This window comes from Leiobunum rupestre, chromosome 6 (assembly GCF_980474605.1).
Source record: "Leiobunum rupestre chromosome 6, qqLeiRupe1.1.hap1, whole genome shotgun sequence".
Lineage (NCBI taxonomy): Eukaryota > Metazoa > Arthropoda > Arachnida > Opiliones > Sclerosomatidae > Leiobunum > Leiobunum rupestre.
In genome coordinates, this window is record NC_143389.1 from 32851303 (window position 1) to 32870015 (window position 18713).

An 18713-nucleotide genomic window follows, 5' to 3' on the forward strand; every position below is an offset into this window, starting at 1 on the left:
TTCACTTTCCTCGGCCATTTTCGCGACTAAAGAGTGCATGGATTTTGTGTAAAAACCGCGAGAGGCGCATTTATACAAAATAAATTCGGCAAATATGGTTCTGCTTTTTTTTACAGAGGGAAAGGCTATGGCAGATAGCGCATGCGCAGTCGTTCTTTATATCTATAAGATAATTTACCCCCCTGCATGGTCACTTGCGTTGCCCTTTAACCCCATGGCCTACCACCATCCTACAGACTTCTGATAAAGTGCTTTCCTCCTTTATGAGTGCGAATCCTTACTCATTTATCCGATACTTTTTAAACCTAGGAGCAACAAACACCAGAAGAACGCGGCTAGCCTTTAAACACGCTAACGCAGTGTTGTGTACAAATTTCATTGGATCGAGCCTTTACGCTGCACGTTTTACGGGCGGGGGGAAGACAATTTAAAAATTTTCTAAAGCGTCTAACCGATGAAAAATGTACACAAGAAAATCCGCGACTTTTGGCGGGTTGCGTTCTCCTTGTGTGGGGTGCTGCGTATGTTGCTCCTAGTATAAACAAACCCTCGCGTGAAATAACCAAGCAGCAGGGAAAAAACAAATGGAGGTAACCAGAGTAAAAAATTAAACTTAAACAGTATTTAAAGTCTCTGCTGCTTGGTTTGCGCTTGTTTCAGCCTAATTCCAGGATCTAGTACACTGCAAAAAATGAGCGTGCTTTTTGCGTTCAAAGGCCACACTTTGAAATTCTCAGGCGCTCTTTTAACTGATCGTAGGAAAATGAGGAAATAACAGGCATACTTCTCATTTCACCCCCTACCACTCCTTAAAATTTTTGAATAACCCATGAAACACCCTGTATACTTTTGGTCGTAACTATTACCAGTGGAGTCGCCAGAATTTCAGTTTTGGGGGCGCTTAAGCGCCTGTTCAAGGGCTCCCATACAGGTCGACTTAGCAAAACTATGACTTTTTAGAAATAATTTTTATCAAGAAAACTTCGGTCAAATTCAGATAACTTTGGAAAAGTTAAAGTTTCTCTGTCCTCTCCTCCCTTCACTCTCCCGAAACCAACCACCTAAATTAAAGGTATATAACGAAATGTTTTAAGAAAATAAACTATTTTATTTCCGAAATTGTAATAGAAACCCTTTTATTTTCAAAATTTTAATAGAAACCCTTTTATTTCCAAAATTTTAATAGAAACCCTTTTATTTCCAAAATTGTAATAGAAACCCTTTTATTTCGAAAATTGTAATAGAAACCCTTTTATTTCCAAAATTGTAATAGAAACCCTTTTATTTCCAAAATTGTAATAGAAACCCTTTTATTTCCAAAATTGTAATAGAAAACCTTTTATAAGTTTCATCAAAACAATGAAATCAATTTCGGGAATTTTAGGAGGCGCTTCAGAAAATTTTCAGGTGGCTCAAGCGCTACCTAAAACAGCCTAGCGACGCCACTGCCTATAACAATCAGCCCGCCAAGTGTTAAAATTCCGAACTTTAAACAAAGCGCCAATAAAGTTGTCAAGTGTAAAAAGTATATTGTTATTTCGCCAATAACGTCTTCCAGCGGATACGGAAGCAGCTCACTCTTCTTTCGATCCGCGCATTCTAGATGTATATATATATCATTTCCCTTTTATCTTCATCCACGATCTTAAACCCGCGAGAAGAATATATAATGATCTCTGCGTGGCGCCAATTCACAGGCGGACAAAGAAGGTGCCTCTCCGCCACCATATTCCCAATAGAATGAGAAATATATACCTTCAAAGAAAGCTACCCCATTTCACGATTTTTTCCAAGAGAAAAAATCTTGAGAGTTTCGTTCAAACTTGCCTGTACTTTTCTTCAAGCAAAAGTTGATACTTTCATACGCTTATTACGAAATGCTAAACTTTATAGTTCAAGTTACAAATCTCTAACCGACTTTAAGATTAAAACTGGTTCGTTGATTTTATGACGATTTGTGTCCGTGTGGGGTTTGGGTTTAGTAGAATAGTTATTATATTTGTAATAGAATTTTTTCAAAGCAAATTTTTATTAGTCCAATTTTATACTTGCCGAAACGACTCAAACTTTTTTGACAGTTTAAAGTTAATTTTTTATGAGAACAGCTTAAGATAAATCTATGGGGTAAGATTTCATTTTGTTCAATAGGTAATGACTTAAAATCTGTTCAGAGCGCATTTCGAATTTAGACCTTAAACTAATCGATAAAAATTATTTTAAAATGGGCGATTTAAGTCAAACTTTGCCCATCATTCTTTTTATTTATAGTGCCCAATAATTTATGTTTTCATATTATTTAGAACAGTTTCAACATTTCTAAACTCGAAACCACTGCTATTCCTTAATTTATTTATTTTTTAATTTAATTTTTAATTTTAATTAATTAAAGAAGACGTTTACTAGCGCTATAGACCTGGTTACCTAAAACGTTAGTAAGCATTCGTAGGATTTCTTCTTAAATCTGTCAAGTTATTTTTATGGTTAGTGGCTTAAACTCAAAAATTATTTAAACATTAATAAAATATTTAGGACACAAAAGTAAATCTCTCACCTATTTCAGTTTCACTCTTGTACGATTTGTAGCGCGGATTTTTAAATAAATTTTAGTTTTACAGAAATGACAATAGATTTCTTATGAGTTTGTCCTTGAAGAAACGGTATTTGGATAAGTACTATTATTTTCTTGAATTTTCAAGTTTCGTTCCATGGTTCTATTTTAAAATGGTTAAAAAGATTTATGATAAAAAGAACTGCTACTTCATGGAATTTAAAAAAAATTATTTTGATTAAAATATTGGGAGCTTTCGGACCGTGGTCCTTCGTCAGCCGCTGGTTGTATAGGTGTATGTAGGTGGCACGATTCACGGCACCTTTCCAGGGGCAAAAATACATAGATTTCGACTCGCTTTTTAACATTATTTAATTAATTAACTTAAAAAAAATTGGAAATGCCTTTGCGCCATAAGAATAGCTGTGATAAATTTGGAGGTCCTAGGTTGAACGGCTCGGACGTCTATAGAGAAACAGACGTAAGACAGGCAGACAGACAGACAGACACTTATGAATATAGTATAGATATAGATGTAATTCTTTTACAGTTAGCTTCGGGTGACCCCTAGTGACGGCGTTGGCCGTTGCCAAGAAGGGCCCCCGTCTGAAACTATTTCAGGCCGTTCTCTTCACCTCCTGTGTAGACGAGCGGTCAACGGGAGGGGGTGTCAAAGGTGCCTTGTGGCCACAGGTAGCCTTGTTCCCACTTCGTTAATTTATACATATATATATATATATATATATATATATCTCTCTCTCTCTCTCTCTCTCTCTCTCTTAGGGATCAGCGAGTCTCCTATCTTGTTTGAAAAATCCGCTGTGAGACCGAACCCCCCCCCCCCCCCCACAGTTTCTTTTCAACTAGTCCGAATTAAGGGTTGCCAATTACCACAAGTTAGAATAAATTATGTATTTTAAAGTATTTCTAGAAATGTTGTTGGCGCCAGGTTTGACATTATTTTAAACAAAGATTTATGAGTGATCCTACGGCGGACAGTTTGTGTTTCACCGACGGTGAGAACGAAGTATTAAAATGGTCGTGATTGGAGGGGTCCATACAGTGGTTTTGAAAATTGGGTCACCGATTGGGTGAAGCACGTCTGGGACAAAACTAGAGGTTTGGTGGTTTCTTGGTATATCTCGACTGGGTCTCACCTTGTCTCCTAAAGTGAGGATAACCAAGTCTCCAAGTTCGGAAGTTCGGAAACTAAAAACTTGTGATGACGAATTTCGACCGCGAACGCGGAAAAAGTAAACGGTCTCGCGGGGCTAGGAAAGTTCTCGGTTGGAATGGTAAGATCTTGGTTCAACTAGTCAAACCCCTTAACTAGGAAGCCAGCGCGAATGTGCGCGTATTAAATGATACAATGATGCGCGGTTAAGGACGCCAATAAGTATGGACCTTCAACACGGAACGATCATAAAAGTATATAGTCATTTATGAGAGTGGCTACGGCTCTCAGACATTTTTAAAATTGTTTTTGGTTAATGTCATACCATCATAATTTTTTTTATTCGTTTAACTTGTTCTAATAATTGTAATTATTTGTTTTATTTTACTTTCCCTAATTAAACGATAGTTATTAATTTTGAATCTGAGCAATGGCAACTCTCAATTTAGTAACTGAGTAAATATTAAACCCTAGACAACCCTTTTCAAAATTGCTTAATTGTTGTAGGCTGGGTCGCCTGGTCTCCTTTAGGCTAGGAGGGCTTCTTAAGGTTTAGCGTAAAAACCCCTACAAAATCCTGGTAACATCTAAACAAGTGTAAATAAAAAATATGTCAGTAGCGACTCAACCGGAAGTGGAAGCCGAGTCAACGTCAAGAAGTGTCTCTTCAACTGACATTGTGAGAGCTGGAAAAATGTTAAATTTATTGAATAGCCCGATTTTCAACTGGTTGCAGGGAAATATTATTTAAGGGAAACCTTCATTGATTCTATTTCAATCATAACTTTAAACACATTTGTTAACGCTGATTTATGTAAAATAAACAATAAATAAAAATTCTAAAATGCAATATTTGTTAAATTACGGACACCTTTGTGAGAGATAATTTTATTTAAATTTTGTTAAATAGATCTTAGACTACCATCAAAGGGATTACTTTTTCAATTTAGGCCTTTAATAAGCCTTTTTTAAATATTTTGTATAGTCACGTAATCATCTTTTTCGATTGAAAAATATATCTAATTCTACTTATAATATTTCCAACATTAAATATGTTCCCAAATTTACTTTTAATTTACTTTTTATTCAATGTATATAGAAATTATTTCAAAGATGAAGTTTTAAAAGCGAACAGGTTCTTATTCGACTTCGGTTGGACAGATAAAAATTTCATCCGATAAAGTCCATACAGCGAGAAGCTGAGGAAGTTCTTACCCCATCTAGTGTCTGAAGCCAGTACCAAACATAAGAACTTGAGGTCTTAGAAGCGTAAGGTTATTATCCAAAAGACCAAATTTAATAGTAAGAAGTCAATAAAGCTCGAACCTGAGGAAGTTCTTACGCCATCTAGTGTCAGACGCCAGTACCAAACATAAGAACTTGAGGTCTTAGAAGCCTATCGGTTCTTAATCAAAAGACAAAAATTCATCCTAAGAAGTCAATAAAGCGCGAAGCTGAGGAAGTTCCTACCTCGTCTAGTGTCAGACTCAAAATTTCCCCTTAAAGATGTAATTGGTTCCAAATATCCATAAAAAGCGTTGAATTGCAAAAGGCTGTTGGCGAAGACTTTCAAGACGAGATCAGGTATCGAATTAAAAATTTAATATACGAAAGAGGGCGCTATCGGAGAGACGATTCTCCGCGCCTACTTAAGAATTCCATTACACGCAGTTCAAAAGAACAAGAAAAAATGTTTCCAATTCGGAGTTCGCCGTATTTATTACAGAGCCCGCAGTTCCCTCGAGAGACGACAGAAACAGCGTGACTGCAGTTTGCGAAATGATAAAAACAAGAATGGATGAAAACAAGGCCACCATTTTAAATCGACGGACAAGCGCCAGTTCTGAACTTCTGACAGTGAATTACTTCACTTGAAATCAATGTTACTGACACTACTAAAATGGTCAGCATTTAGCGTTAATAAACATCAACTAGGCCAGAGATGGCCCTCTACTCTTCCGGTGGTTTAGTGGCGCTACTTTCAAAAAAGCGCAGCCAAACCACAACCATTAGGATCTGACCACTAAGACTGTTCACGAACCGAGCTGAGCGAGCTTTTTGATAGCTCTGCTCGAATCGACTAGCAAAAGCAGCGGCTCGACTCGACGTCGAGCCCAGCTGAGGTTTGGCTCGGCTTGAGCTCGGCTCGACTCGATAATAAACGAGCCGAGCCGACCTGGCTCGCTTAAGATAAAAATTACTACCCCCCCCCCCCCATTAGGAATGTATTGGTATAGTAAAAACCGAACGAAACTTACTGTGCATATTCCCACAGCTAGGAGAGTGGGGAAAACGTTTTCTCAAGCTTTATGTCGCTTAAAAGTAAAAACAACAACGTTATTGGTGGCGAGACGAAAGGCATAAATAAACAGTGATTTAAAGGGGGGTATCACCTCACGCGGTTTTGGGGCTGGGATCAGCTTTCTCCCACACTCGACAGAGGCGCTGCTTTCCAGACTGACCTATTTAAACGCGCGGGGGTGTAAGTAAGGTAATACACACTTATAGTCAATAACCTCGCGAGCCGGTTCGTGAGCCAATATGGCTCGATACCACTAACGGATTTTACAATCAAGCTCACAGAGAAAAACCTAGGTTGTAATTTACACAAAAAAATATTATTTTGTCGGTCCAATCATCGTTAGCCTTTGGCAGCATTTTATTTAAAAAAAACTGTTGCCATGCACTTTCAAACGTAGAATCGTAAGGAATTTTTGTAATTTTTATATTAACCTCGAAATAATTTAATGAAAATAATATTTAATTTACAGTTTGTAGACCATATTTTAGTCAGGCAATATATTTAACCTAATATTTCTTCAAAGGGATCAAGTTATCTAGCGGAGGTCGAAAACTCTCAACCTTTTGATAATGGTCGCGGATAACAGTGATTTCATGTATAGGCCCGTAGAATAGCTAATCATATTTGCTTTAACGAGCTATTAAAATTTGATTCCGGCTAATAGGTAACATGTCATTCTGTCAATTTAGTGCATGCAAATCCTGCAATACACGACTACAATTGAGAAAATCCCTCCAGAATTTACTAATTTAATACTGTGCCATCTACCGAAGTTTCTCGAAACACAATCCTATTTAGGAAATACGAAGCATTTACCGATAGATGGCGCGCCATTCTATACGCTTGCACACACAATTATATTATTGAAGTGGTGAATGAAGTTTTGGTCAGCTGAACTGGTGCTGTATTGTTGGATATTCCAAATATATATTTCTGCTTATTTGATACCTTTACACGTCGTGGAGTGAGTTAAAGATAAGAATTTTCAGCTTTGAAAGACGTTTATTTGATAAACGTTAGTTTATCCTTTACAATAAGGGTATCGGCAAGGGAAAAGTGCATTTTTTAATGCAATTCAAGTTTCAAACACTACAGTTTAAATGACGTAGCGTAACTGCGTGAATTCATCTATGACTCAGCTCCAGTTGAATATTTCTATTTTCAATCTTCATGAACTCCTGGTAGTAATATTATCAAGTGTCAATCTATAATTATCACCAATAGAGAATATGTGACCTCAACTGCTTTCATGATTTCCGTTCCAGAGTGTCTACTCCCTTTATCGGGATAAAAGGTAAATATTACAGGAGGAAAGGTGGAGGTGCGTGGTTTATTATCCGGAAATCGCGAAGCGAACACCGTGCTGCCTGGGTATTCTCTGTTAACGTTGATACATTCTTGATTTAATCATAAGCCTATCATAAAGTCCCCATAAGCAATGGTCTAGGCCAAATTTTGGACGATCACATACCCGTTGTTATAAGAGGTAGGTATTCAAAATCTGCACTTCCTAGTGGCTACGTCATGAACTATACATTTCTGAAATAAATTTCGCGAAATGCATTATGAATGAGCACAAGCCGTGCGCGAACGTTTTTAAACTTAAATCTCCGCCGCGAGCCATTAGCACCGTAGTCAAGGCTAAATCACATTTTATTTGCTATAAAACTTAAAATTAACACTTATCTTTGCAAAATCATTCATCAGAACCTAAAACTGGCTATTAGAAATAAGAGTTGTATTCCCGAAGGTATTTAGTTTTTAAATTTGAGATTTAGACGCGTTTTAGTGGCTGCTCTATTAAGTAAAATCATAATTAGATGTAGAAATTTTTAAAAAGAAGATGTCGCGACTGCCCTATCGTCGTACGTTAATTTTCTTCTCTCTAGGACAATGCTGTTACCATGGGCCCCTATGGTAAGCCTTTACTTATGGGGACCTTATGATAGGCTTATGATATACAAGGCGCTAGTAAAATGCATTCGAAATATTCGTATATGGTAGTGGCACCATCCGACGCCGTATTTAGTCGTCAGCGGTCGCAATATTGTGGTCCTCTGGTAGGGAGAGAGAGAGAGAATAGTGAATAGTGAATGGCATAAAATAGCGAAATGCGAACGCAGCCCGAGAATGGCGGCCCTAAAAAACGTCTAACATTCCTTCAGTTTTTTCGAGAAGGGCCATTTTGGTTCGGGACTGTTAAAAACAGAGGCAGGCTCCCCGCCGGAATATGAATATCAAGCTATACCTTACACGGCCTATTTTATCCAGAATGAAAGAGAATTTAACGAAATCCGAGGGGGGAATCTTGGGGGGGGGGGGGAGTGTGTAGGAGTAGATGGAAAGATTGGCTACGTATAAAGTGTGGTGACCCCCATCTCGTCTTCAATATCGTCACGGCGATGAGAGGGAGGGGGAGAAGCCGAGGCTTAGGCGCCAGGACGTGACGGGAATGGGGCATCAAAAGACGCCGTCTCTCTGCTTTCCATCCATATTTGTCTCGATCAGAAGAGAGCGAGGTGGGCAACTGCCCTCTTTTCTTCCTCGGTGGGGCGGTGGCTTCGGGAAAACTCCCCAGCTACGTGATGAGAAAACTAAAAAAGGGAGCTTTGGCACCATTTGTAACAGAAGCGGCAAAAAAGGTATACAGGCCGGGGGAAGTTTCTCACGCGGGCCCTGTACCTACCCCTCCCACCCCCACGCCTTAAAAGGTGTCGAAAAAAGGCGTGGTCATCGATTGGCCATCTTTTATTGAACGATATAGCGAAGGAAGGGGTGAGAGAGTTTTTATCATCTTCTGAAACTTCAATAATAGGCGTTGGACGGTCTCTCGGCGAAAGACAAGAGAAAAATTAAATATATTTTTTCGAAGTTGGGAAACTTGCCATATTTTTTATCGGCTTGATCGTAAACAGTATAAAAGCGGGATAAAAACTGCAGTCCTGCTACGTGTTACTTTGTATTCCCCTGATAACGTTGTCTCCTGTAGCGATTTGACAGATTAAACTGAGATATAGTTGAATGTGAGATACGAGTCGAGTTTCCGTCAGATTTCCGTTATTAAGATGTCGTAGAGCAGGGAGTAGTGGCGTACTCCTGTAATCCCAAGCGTCTGGGAGGCAGAGATTGCGGATGGCCGTGTGGGGACGACCACCAATCCCACAACGGGTGGGTGGAATACTTCCGCCACGGGTGTCCCCACCATTGTCCCCAAGTATCTCCCCGTTGGCGTGGCCGTTACACATATCTCACCCTGATTAATCAGATGGACGAGCGGACTGAATTGTCCCGCACGTTACAATAATGAAAAAAGAAGATAGAACTTAAAACCAATCGTTTAAAAACTACCATAGCTACTGCAAATGTGCTCTGAAGATACCATTTTCAAAAATGGTCCTGGATTACAACAACTTCAGGTGTCATCTGTTGTGTTGTTACCAACTAACACAATAAAATGTCAGTATTGTAGCGCAATTGCTAAAAGGAAATGGTATTATCGGCCATTTTCCAACATGGCGCCGTATTACAACCAACAACCGTTGCCTACGTTATTATCAAGGCCCGTGCGGCCTATTTTTTCGCGATTATTTTTACGACATTTTAGTTTGCAAGGTTTCACCGCTTGGCGCGCTCCGAATCACTTCATTCTCGGCCTTGATAGTTTAAAAAGTTCTATTTCGCGGGCGATTTTGCAAGGTATTGAACCACGTTTTGCAATGTACGGAACGTTGGTAATGTTTTCCTTCGAAAGCTTTGATGCTAGCAATCGTAAAGAAAGGTAATTTGATTTTGATTTCGTTTTTTAATATGTTAATTTATCTATTTATTATTTTATTCTTTAACGTTATAACCTTATGGTTTTATCTAAACCAGAAATTATGGCATAGTTATTATTTTAAAAGCTTAAATATTCTACTAAAATATTACAACAAAGGCTTAATGTTAACTAATTTCGATATTTGTCTATTGCCTAGGATATAACCAAACATGGTTGTATGTATGGTTCCGAATTGCAAGGCATGTGAAAATTCAACCTATGGTAAGAAATGGAAGAAAACCTGGAAATGTCAGCTTCCATGCATTTCCTAAAGAAGAGATTTTTAGATGAAAATGGGTATACAAATATTTACAAAAATTAGGTGAAGAAGGTAATCCAAAGATGTGTAGCCATCATTTTAATAAATCAACATTCAGCTTGTCGTGCAAAAGTAGAAAACGGCTTCTAGCAAATGTTGTATCAACTGTGATAAATGGAAATGAAATTTGAACGTACAAAAAACCTAAAGTACCTGAAAAATCAAATTTATCTTATCGAAGAAGAATTATACTGTCTCCTATTACAAATACCAACAAAACCATTCAAAGTGCTAGAGACAGGCTTGGGTGGGCTCTCCGCACTGAGCAAGGAAACTCAGATACAATTGTAAACGCTTCTCAATATTTGGAATTGAACCTTAATATCCACACCTAAAGAGGATGTACAAATTCCTTATACACCTAAGAAACTTGAGCGTTGCCTACGTGGTCAACCACCTAAACTAAATAAAAAACGCCTTTTTGATTATGATGATCATAACGTTTATAAAACTTAAAAAAAGCCTAAAATGCACGAGTCTCTCCCTATTGGAAATCAAAATAGTTCCTATGAAACATTATCTCACTCGTTACCTTCTGAAATTACTGAACATAGTCAACAAACCAAAGAAAATATATTAGACCTCTTATATAATCACGCTCGTGATATATCTTATATCATGGAGAAAAAGAAAGCTTTTAAAGGAAATCTTCTGTCCCGTAAAGTTAAGTAAGTTTAAAGGTAAGTTTTAATTTGTTTAAAAGTAAAAATAAAAGTTTTAAAAGATATCCTAATTATCCTCTGTCTCGTAAAGTTTAAATTTTTGATTTTAAATTGATTTAAACTAAAAATAAAACATTTAAAAATAATCTAAATAGATGTCAATTTACTAAATTAGTGTAATTAAGTTCGTTTCAGCTGTATATTTTATCTTACAAATTTGGCCTAATTTTAGTATAGCCAAATTTTTGTAAACCATCCCTTATTTATATAATTTTGGAAATTTATAGAAGGCCCCTTATTTTACGATTTCAAAAAGAAGTGATTCAGAGCGCCATCTGTGGCAAGCAAATTGAAAAAACAAGTCGTCGTGGCGCGATATTGTATCCCCCTCTAATGGGAGCGTGCACGGGCCTTGATCAGGCCCGGACTGGCCAGGTCGGCTGGTCGGCGATCGCCGAGGGCCCCCGGCTCAAGGGGCCCCCAAATTGCTTGTAATAAATTTTTCCTAAAAGTCCTTTAGACGCGTTTGACGTTTCAAATTACTGCGCGCGTAGAACCTAGTACACTTTAAATGTTATTTGTTGTGCTATAAATAAGCATTTAGATTTCTATTCCATACCCTCCACACCCTTCAGTCTCTAGTCGATGGCCCCCAGAGGAGCCAGTCCGGACCTGGGCTTGATAATAACGTAGACAACGCACCAACAGCAGGTGCCATCCGTTGGGAGGTACCAACACAGAATATTTCAGTGAAATCGCGTAATAACTTAGACGGCTTAAATGAAATTTTATCATCCGCCTTTTTACAAGATAGCGATAGATTAAAATAAGGTGTTACCACCTGCTGAGTGTGACAAACCAACTAAGGAAAGTGCCTGCAAATAAAAATAACGGCAGTAGAAAATGGTTTAAAGGAAACTTTGGAAGATATTCTGCCAGCGCTTTCAAATCAGCTTAGCCGTTCACGTTCACGACGCCAAACACTGAACCTCTCTCATATAGAGCAACAACACGTCGAGGGAGCGCGTAATCGAAACTGCATCCCCGCAGTCCAGTATATTCGAAATCCGATATTGGCATTTGCTCTTTGGGCGCTCATTTCCGAACACGAGGACTGTAACCTCGAAGGAATACCTTATACATAATACACGCTAGAGAGCGACAGAATCGAGTTTTGTCCCTTCCATCCCCCGTTGTCGGCCCCCACGACTGCCCGAAAATGAACGAGCGAAACTAAAGGCAACTAAGAAAGAACGGCATACGGCGTTAGAGTGTATATCGTATGTCCCGTACATATCTCAACACCGCCGGTAGTTGCTTATTATATCGAGATCGAGGATGGAGTAACAGCGGCAATCCGCAAATATTTCAGCGGGGGCGCGGGCCGGGGTGACAGGCCAGTTATGTTATAGCTAACGTCGGTCGCCTCTCGATATTAAGACGGACGCCAAATTATATACCAGACTCGCGAGCCAACCTTCGATAATTGACAACTATTCGTTCGTGTCATAGCGTGGGCCCAGAAGCGGGTGCAAGGGGAACTCGGCATGACCGGAAATATCGGAAAATGCCGAGCTCGCGCGGTTAATTTTGGCAATCCAATAACCCTTGTACCGTAATTTAAGTGAAATAAATAGCGTGCGCTATTTTAAAGATTTATCCAAAAAATAAATAGTCCCTAAAGTTTTCTCATCAAGACACGCTTTTCCTTTCAATTGAAAGCCGGCGAATGTTTAGTTCTAGTTTTTGACACTAGATGGGGTAAGAGCTCCCACAGCTTCGGGCTGTATTGACTTATTACGATGAATTTATGTCTGAACAACCAGACGCGATAAAACTTTTTAATATTTTTATCTTCATCGTAAAGAAAGTAAATTATAATAAAAGGAATCTTGAAAACGTTATGGGAAATATAGAAATATATCTTTTAGGTGATATACGCATCGAAAAGGGTAGCTAACCTGTATCATTTACAAGCCTAAGTAAAATAGTTTAAAAAAAATTATTAAGGGGGCTGTTCACAAATTACGTAACGTGGTAGGGGGGGGGGTTGCAAGCGTTACGAATTGTTACGTGGGGGGAGGGAGAGTTCACTAAAACACATCTTATTTTTAATATCGTAGAATAAAATTTTCATCATTTTCAGGAACAGTCAGAATTATTACAAACATAAGCATTTTCTTTGGTTTACTCACGTTTAAAAGAATTTTATACCCATATAAAGTGTTGCATAAAAATACAGTTGTAATTTCAAATGTAAATTGCAAACAATAAAATTTAGTACCTGCTCTTATTGTACTTTATTACCAGCTATTAGTTGTTACGTACTATAATAATTTAAGGGGGGGGGGGGGTTCGATATTTGTTACGTAATTTAAGAAGAGGGGTCTTTCCATTTGTTACTCTTTGTTACGAGGGGGAGGGGGGGAGTTCAAAAAGTGGTTTTTCTGCGTTACGTAATTTGTGAACAGCCCCAAGAGCCTAAATGAAAATTTTTATTTTGTTTGATACTAGTCTAAGTTCTATTTTAAGAAATAAATGAAACCAAAACCTTATACCTAGGACCAGTCTCTTACCATGTTTTTTGTTAAATTATCTTTAAGTACTTAACCTACAAAATTCGCGAAATATTGGAATTTAGTTTTGGATTTTATAGTGTAATCAGATTTAAATTTATAAATTAACAGGCTCAAAGACAGTCAATTTTCCAATTGATTTACCCCATCTTATGGTGTATATGTCCAAATTTTATATTTATAATAGTTATTTCACCTATTTATAAACATACATTACCGATGAAATAGTTTAAGAAATCACTATAATAAAGAGCTTTTCGAGCACAATTTTTAATCGTCTGAAAGGTACTTCGAAAAAGAATAGGGAGCCTAAAAAGGTACATTTTTCAAACGAATAACATTTGTGCTATAGTAGGAAGAATAATTATCTCTTATAAACCCATTATGTACTTTTGACAATTGTAATATTTATCAATGAAACTATAAAAAAACCTCCATGCTTTTAAAATTACACAATTAATACACTGACATTTTAGCATGCAATGCTTAAAATACCGTAATTCTAAATGCAATTACGCAAATAAATAGCACGCAAAAGGAAGAAGTTAAATGTTCTTTCAATTTTGAAAGTATTACGATTTACGAGTAACACGAAGTCACCTACAAGTTCCCCGATCCTTAGACGTCATTTAAGGTTTACACGATTCTCCGGGAAACATAAGGGTTAAGCACCATCTTAGAGGGACCCAAATGTGGTTAACCAGAGAGAAGACTTTACGGTGGATGTAAGGAAAAGTAGTAGGTACCAGGGCGAAGACTCCAATTTCACTCTTATAAAAGAAATTTCGGTAGCAAAACGGTGGGTTTTTCCTAAATGATCTTCCACTGGAACTCCGCGCGCGAGAGGAAGAGTCAGCCATCCCATTACCAAACCAACGACCGAGAAGAAGATAGCAGATGAGACCGAGATGCCGGCAAGGAAACACCCAAGCTACCATTCTCGTTCTGGACCTCGTTGGCGAACATCCCACAGAAGGTATAACGAACAAAATGAGCAGAAACAAGATCAGACCATCTCTAGAGCGTCTACGCTAGTTTCACACTGAAGATATTCAATTTTCGTTAACAAAGATGAAATACTGTACCTTAGTTACATATGACAATATAGTAGCTCGTATTTATTTGTTGGCAAAATGACTACCATGTTACCTCGATGGTAAAAAATAAGAGTGAAATAGCGGGTTTGATCTCAAGTTTCCAAATACTTTCAGAAACGAACCAAGTGCTTATAGGCATAGTAGTTAATTTTACTTTCCGATTCCGCAATTGGTTATTATATCTCCGAAGTAAGCGTCAGGTTTCGTTATGAAAGTGTTTTCATTTTTAGTACCTGAAAAATACTTTTCAATTGTTAACTAGTTTAGTATTATCTATCCATTATTTTCAAATGGCTATAGTCTACAGATAGTTCTATAAATTTTAAACAATAATAATTATTATTTTTTTATTATATAATTTTTATATAAATAATAAATAAAGGCGGTACAGGTTTAAATTTTTATCGACAACAAATTTGTAATTTTGATTTTGCAAATTTCACTAAAATTCTTTCTAATCATAAAATATCCACCATTTTTTAATACTAATAATTTATAATTTAGGTTCCGGTATTAACAATGATATGTAAAGTAATATTATGGTTTAGATTTAGCAGATACATATATACATCAAGAGTCGTTTTTGCCATAAAAGTTTAAAAACTTAAAATAAGTTCATACATTTTATATTTTAACGACGATATACGAAGAAATCAAAATTCTACAAACGAATTCTACCTACATTTTAGACACATAAAAAATAAAGGTGATACGAATTTTTCACGAGTTGACTGAATATTTTAAGGCCTATATGAAACTCTTTACCTTAAAAAAAGCTTATGCATTTCAGACCTCAAGAAACTGAACTTATCCTTAAAAATTAATTGTTTATTAAAATAAGTGTGACGCTAATTCATGATTTTTGAGGCCAGTACAAAAATTAAAAATTAAGTTACAAAAGGGTTAGGTAGCGGTTGTACTTAATCAAATTTCCATTTATAAAATTTAATTTAAACCCGGCATTATAGTTAAGCATAAATACCGATTGCTTATTCAATGTAAATGAGGTCATATTTTACGAATACCGAGCGCTAGGTCCTTTCGTATACGATTCCATAAAGTAACTTCCCAACCCCCGTACTTCGGTGGCCAGGGACAGGTCGACTACCAGGCGTACGTATCCGGCAATTTCGATAGCTTTCCCCGCATCGAAGGTAAGTCTCTCGGGAAGGCCGCTCGGGGATGAGCCTATAAGGAAAAAGGTGATTTCTTTCGCAGACTAATCCGCTTTCGTTTTCCCGACCAAAAGTAGGTTAAGTGTCTTTGCGGTTGCGAGGATCCCCAGCCGCCCCCCTCTTTTCAAAAGTTCCGCCAGCCCACCCACCGACTTAGTCCGCTACACTTTCCTTCGAACATTTTTTCCGCGTACCGAAAAATCCAAACCCTTATCCCAAAAGCGAGAGGGGTTGAGGCCATGATAAAAACTGGTCTTCTTTGATAGCTTGATATCGAAAGGGGTAACGGAAAAAACCTTTTGGCAGAGAAAGCCCCCGTAACCCACACCCCCGGCAAAGCCCATTAGATTGGATAACGAGGTATTTTGCCATTCTAGCCGAAAGAAGAAAAACCACTTGGAATTAGAAATCGTGCAGAGAGACAGAGACGGTTGTTTCGCAATCGGATTTTACGAGCCTTAATCGTTTCGCATCAAAGTGAATCCGTCTCATTTAACCCTTTTCCCTCTCACTGGATTCTTCGTCGGAGCTAGGAAGAGCCGTTCTTTCAGGATTTCCCGTTATAATAATCGGCTGGAAACTGTGGGGGGGGGGGGGCTTTACATAATTCATACGATCCACCGATGGGCCAAATTCTACTCTCTGAAGTTTCTCGTAATTGTACGTTGATATTAAAAGCTAAGCTTTAAGCGCGTAACTCTAGTATTCTTATTTAATGTTCCAAGTAATTGCAAACTGAAGAAATTACATTCGTACCTGAAGTGCAATTAGTTTTGATTGGATCAAAATGGATTCTCATATAGAACGATGGAGAGATAGCATTACAATCGCTTTGAAATCCGCGTACCGGGATAGCAATCGTGGATTTTCGCAGAAGGTTTTGATTTTTTCCACATAGTTTTTGAACATGGCGTAGACGTGATGTTTGAAATTTGGTATCAATCGGTGCATTTCCGGTTTAGTTTTAGTGTCAACGCTGGTTAATGGATTTTGCAGCAATAACTGGCAATATCTGCGTTATATCTAAATGTCCTTACTTACCTAGCTCGATCTAAATTTAATATTATAAATGGTACACCTATTAGAACAAATTGATATTAAATTTAAAATAAAATCACAAAGGTAAATTTTGTAAATACTTTGTAAATGTTTTCCTTTTTACCCTGATTGAATCCTATTTAAATTTTTTTTATATTAAAATCACTGCTACTTCGTCTTTTTTAATAGAATAAACAATAAACCATGGCTAGTGCTCGGCATTCGATTAATTTTTATCCATGAATAAAATAAGCTCGGTGAAATTTAAATAATATTTATTTAAATAACCAATAGTTGAATAAAAATTGTAAAATGTTTAAATAATCGAAAGTGAATAAGCCTATTATTTAAATAAAACAAACAATTAATTAAATAAATGCCACTTTTATTCAAATAAATGCTTGGTTGCGTAAAAAACATAATTAAATAAGTTAAAATGATATTCTTTTTACCAACTTTTTTTAAATAAATCGGAAAATTTGTGGATAATGAATAAACAATTCCGAGCTCTAACCAATTTTAATTTTATAAATTTTAAATACTACAATTTTTTTACGCAATTGACGTAGACGTTTATTCTCGTTTTACATGAGCCTATCTAACATTATTGGTATATTTAAGTTTTTAGAAACGTATGATACTGAATTACAACAAATATTATACAGAAAAGAAAAGCGTATGAATTGATGTATTGCTAAATTTTTTACCTTTTCGGTAAAATCTAGCTTTAGTTATCGCGTCTGCAGGAGCAAACACGCACAGAAACAAATAGTGTCGCTCACTTCGCTCACCCTACCAATAAACACGATAAATTCGAAATAATTAAAAAAAAAAACCCTGACGTTTTCTTATTTTTGATTAACGTGATTAAATGACGATTGATCGCATGCCTCCTTAACCGCTAAGAAAAGGACAATCGAGATAGATACAGCACCACATTTACTCCACGGCGCTCATTCCGTGGCTGGAACGCGAGGTAATAACCTTGTCATTCCCGGGGCTGTTTCTGGGCGAGAATAATTTAGAGCAAGATCTCCAATTCTCCTTTTAAATAATGTAGCGAATGCTTCTCGCAAAATTCCTCTCTCGGCTCAATCGGGGACGAGAGAGCCTTGGCCCAGAAGGGCCCAGGAGGGCCCAGGCGCGTGACAGGCCAAGATCGGATGTCCGCGCTCGTTCCAAATTCCCGGGGTTGAAGGCAAAGGTCAGCTTGGCTCAGCTAGCTTGATAATATATTCTAAGAACGGATATAGTACAAGAAGAAAGATACCGATTGAGCTGCTAAAAAGAGGATATAAAGTAAAGAAGAGTGTGATATGCGGAATGAAGAGGCTATTTCTCCAGATCTCAGTCGAGCTTGGAAGAGAGAGAACGCAAAAAATCCAGCCGCTTCTCGATGGGCACGCGGAAAGAGGTGATCTCCTATCACTTAATCAAAGCACGTATAGCTATCGTGGGCAATTCGGGGAGCCTAGCACCCCCGAATCCTCTAGCCGGGTATCCAGAGGGAAGGAAACTAATCTTGGATCGCATTTCTGGTTAAGCCGTCACCTTAGCACGAGACTATAATATACAGCGCTGTGTTTCCAGGGGCTCAAAATGTTAGATACACCGGCAATCATAACTCCCCAACGTCGATAAGTATCCGGGCTGGGGATACCACCTTCGAGGGTGGCCGTCTTCGCGGGATAGGGTGGTGTGAAAAACCAATCTATACTTTGCGAAAAGTCACGAAATCTTTTAACACTTTGCGCCGTCCTAGAGCTTTTTAAAATTAAAGATTTAGGAGTAACGCGTCAAAAAAGACGATGTATTGATGAGGCTTTATTTTTAGAGTAGCATTTTTTGTATTATAAGGTGAATGGACGGCTATATTTTTATATTCGTATGAACTACGTGCCAGAAAAGAACATTGTCGATAACCAATCCCCCGCGCAAAAACTATCGCGATAAATAACGGTTTTATTGATGCGGTGTTTATACGTTCATATTTTCCCCAAAAATG